General features: G+C 37.4%; 1 pseudogene; it reads right to left on the bottom strand.

The window, feature by feature from the left end:
• Nucleotides 1–499: 499 nt before the first annotated feature.
• LOC111148838 lies at nt 500–1,341 on the bottom strand (annotated as a pseudogene).
• Between the last annotated feature and the right edge of the window lie 3,022 nt (nt 1,342–4,363).

Here is a 4,363-nt window from a genome sequence, read left to right as displayed (position 1 = left end):
GTGTTTTCAGAAGAAACACACGCTCAAGTGGTGCCTGGGTGGCTCAGCTGGTTAAGCAACTGCCTTTGGCTCAGGTCATGATCCTGGAGTCCCAGGATTGAGTCCCACATGGGGATCCCAGCTCAACAGGGAGTCTGCTTCTCCCTCTGCCTCTCCCCACTCTTGTGTACTCTCTCTCAAATAAATAAATAATTAAATATTTAAAAAAAAAAGAAACACATGCTCAAAAGAACACATTTTAGTTCATTTCCTTTTTAAAAAATATTTCAGATTTCTTTTTCTTCAAATTTATCAGGAGTGACTGAAATAAAAAAATATAATTGAGTCACATCTCAATGGAAATAGCTTTAAGGGACAACTGGTTAGATGAATATTATTGCTTCCCATATTCAAGCAGTAAATAGTTACTATTGATAAATAGACAGCTAGCTGTCTGTCTGGAATGCTTAAGATACATTATATAATACGACATGACTGTTGGGGGGCATTAGGAAATAACTTATGTGAAATTCTTAATTTCGTCATACAAGATGAACACAAAGGCACCGCTTGTGCCCCTGAGGACGTTGGACCTTGCACCTTTGAAAAAAGCTTTGGCTCCTTCATCATGAGCAATCTTCCTCCAGCAGTCAAGCACGTCAGTTCCTTTGTCTCCTCGCTGCATCATCATTTGACAATGAACAGTGTTCCAACCAAGCAACCACTGTGACAAATTTTTACAATCATCCAGCTGATAAAGATATGTGTATTCTTGGGATCTGGAAGCATCCCTTTGCAGTGTCATAGATACCCAAGGAGGCAGCTGGGTAGATAACGCCATTAAAGCCGTAGTGCAGGCCCTTAATCATATCACATTTACAGATCTCAACCAGGTAGTCATCTGAGAATCCCTTTCAGCCCCAGCTTTGCCCACATCAACTGGTAGACTGGTACGGGCAAAATTAAGAGGATACACAAAACACAAGTGTGTGGCCCCAGCAGCACCACCTGATGTCAGATTTCCTGTGAATTATCGCCAAACCTTGGTTCTCTTGTCCACACCATCCAGGAAGATCTGCTTGATTTATCTTTGAAGGCAAAGTTGAGAGCTTGGGTGGAGAAGTATCTAATGACATTGACCAGGTTACCATGCTAGAAGGACAGGGCTTCCTGCTCCTTGGGGTTGTGAACCATGCCATCCATAATGCTCTTGTGTTGCTTATCTGCAGTGATTTGCTTGCGGGAATGCTACACCTGTAGCAGCAGCTTGACCCGCTGGAAGGATGCTACCATGGACTTGGTGATGGGCAGGGCCACTCTACCTGCTAGGAAGTCCTTGGTGAAGTTCAAGGTCCCTGGCATCTGTCACGCTGAAAAGAAAAAGGAGGTGGGCAACTCAGGTACTGCAATAGACACCAGCTGGGACTCCAGGACTCAGCTTCTGATTCTGATATCTAATATTTTCATTTTCAATAATATCAACATATGTTTTAATTTTTTCCATTATGATTTCCAAACATTTGGATATTTTTAGTTACTTTTGTTATTGATTTCTAGTAAAAGTTGATTATGGGCAGAAAATAAACTTTTCAATTCTTTGAAATATTTTGAGACTTAATTTATAGACCAGTACGCAGTCAATTTTGTTTTGTTTTTGAAGTTTTCATTTATTTATTTCAGAGAGAGGGCATGAGTGGGAGGAGGGGCAGAGGGGGAGGGAGAGGGAGAGAGAATCTCAAGCAGACTCAGCACAGAGACCTGGCACCCAACACCCTTCCATCATACAGCCCTGACCTCATGACCCCACAGATACTAAGAGCCCCACACTTAACTGACTGAGCCACACAGGCACCCCTACAGTCGATTAAAAAATAAAAAAAGATTTCATATGTGCTTGCCAGTAGATGCATTCTGCAGTCAGCTGTTTAATTATCATGGTTGTACAAATATTCTGCTTTCCCCCAGTTCTTTCATTTATATCTAGAGAGAAATATTAAAAGCTTCCACTGTCATCATAGATTTTCCATTTATCCTTGTACTTATGTCAATATTTGCTTTTCAATATTCAAGGATAGTTATCAGATTTAAGAAATTAAAATGTTTATGTGGTCCTGGTGAATTGAACTCTTATTATTATGAAGTGATCCTCTTGATTTCTAATAATGCCTTTGCCTTAATTCTGATGTCTACTGATATTAATATATCCAAGCCAGCAATCTGTTGCTCTTTGTATAATTATTTTTTCTAGCATTTAACTTACAAATCTATATCCTTTATGTCTAAATTATTAATGTTTAAATATTTTCCATAAACAGTAAGGATTTACAAAAGGCAACTGATAATTTTTAAAAAATAGAATATTGACTTTTTATATTTAAAGTAATTTTTGATATTAGACTTTATAGTTTTTTATCATAACATGTTTTCATTTGTTCTGTTTCTTATTTCTCTTCTCCCCCCCCCTTTTTTTTAAACCATTGCATTTTTTACCCCTGCTGGATTAGTTTAAATTTATACAATCAATTTCTCTTTAGTTGTTATTACAGATATTACCATATGCTCCCACGACTTATCAGAGCCTTAGGCTGATAAATTGTTTTACTCTTCCCAGATAATATAAGGACAATAGAGCAGTTTAACTTCCATTAAACCCCACCAGCCATGGTTGTACTACATTTACTATACTCTTTCTCTCTCACAGATTGTTTTTCTGCATGAAAAACTTTCTTTGATATGTTGTTAAGGTTAGGGCTGCTGGGGGTAAATTCACCCAGTTGTTTGTTTGTTTGTTTTTGCTTTTGTTTTCCAATCTCAAATTGTCTTTGTCTATCCTCATCCTTGGAAAGTATTTTCCCCAGGTACTGAATTTTAGGTTGGTAAGTTATTTTCTCTCAGTCCCTTCAGAGAAAACTTTATTACATTTGATTTCTATTTTTGCTCTTGAGAAGTCAGCTAAACATCTAATTGCTCCTTTTTTGGAGGTAATCTTTTTTTTTTTCCCCCAGTAATTGTTTCTACCATTTTGTTTTGTCTTCCCCCCCACCCCAGTAGTTTTTATGTGGTATGGTATGTGTAGATTTCTTTTCATTTACCTGCTGGAGATACAATAGACTTCTCATTCATAATTTCACCAAAAATTTCATACCACATTGTATTCTCCAAGATCCTAATTAAATCCTTGTTACAACTTTTATCTTTATCCTGTGTTTTCTCTTTGTTATTTCTTACTTTTTTGATGCTTTGTAGCTTCATTTGTTTAATTTCTTATTTTTTCCCTTAAATTAACTCTTTCCAGTTGTCTCAGTCTATTGACTGTAGCATTTATCATACTATTCTAGAAATTCTATTTGATTTTTTTCAGATCCATTCAATCATTTTATATAATTTTTAGCTTCTTGCTTAAATATTCAAGTGTGACACTCCTATTTATTTACTTATTATTATTTTAAAACGATTTTATTTATTTATTTGTCAGAGAGAGAGAGAGAGCACAAGCAGGGGAAGCTGTAGACAGCAAGAAGCAGGCTCCCTGCTGAGCAAGGAGCCTGATGCTGGACTTGATCCCAGGATCCCGGGTTCATGACCCAAGTCGAAGGCAGATGCTTAATTGACTGAGCCATTCAGGCATCCCTTTACTTTTTTTTTTTTCTTTAATATCTGTTTATATATTTGACAGAGAGATAGAAAGAGAGACAGCAAACATGAATGGAGGGAGGGAGAGAGGGAAAGGGAGAGAATCCTCCAACTGACTTCCTGCTGAGCACAAAGCCCTATATGGGGCTTGATCTCAGGACCCTGAGATCCTGACCTGAGTTGAAATCAAAAGTTGGACCCTTAACTGACTGAGCCACCCAGGTGCACCCCTCTTTATTTTTAAACATCGCAGGCATAGCTGTTTTACAATTTAGTTACAAGTGACTCCAGTGTTCATAGTTCTTCTGTCTCTGTGTCCTCCCTCAATCTCTCTGCTTATTTGGGGAAAAAAAAAAAATATATATATATATATAGAATAAATTTTTTGATGATAAGATATTGTTTTCTTCCTTCAAGAATTATTCTAGACACATAAGGACACTAGTAAGTCAGTTTTTCCTTCATCTAAATTCAGATTCAAGGTTTTCTGGTCGAACCAGATGATTTGAATATTAGGTATAGTAGGGATAGTTTAATTCCAGTTAATCTTACTTCTGGGGTAAAACCATTTCAGTAGTTGATAGCCGTGGTGGGAATGATTTAGTAGTTCCCCAACTAGAGACCAAGTAGATCAAGGTTTTTGATCTCCTAATCCTGTGAGGCTGTAAAATTTTTAGCCCTGCTTCCTGATTTCATCTTCTGGAAAGGAAAATGACCTTGGAACAAAGGCAGCTTGAGTGTAGGTCTAACT

This window comes from Enhydra lutris, unplaced genomic scaffold (assembly GCF_002288905.1).
Source record: "Enhydra lutris kenyoni isolate GAN:26980312 unplaced genomic scaffold, ASM228890v2 scaffoldscaffold21, whole genome shotgun sequence".
In the NCBI taxonomy this organism is placed as follows: Eukaryota; Metazoa; Chordata; class Mammalia; order Carnivora; family Mustelidae; genus Enhydra; species Enhydra lutris.
This window is presented reverse-complemented; position numbering and strand designations above follow the sequence as displayed.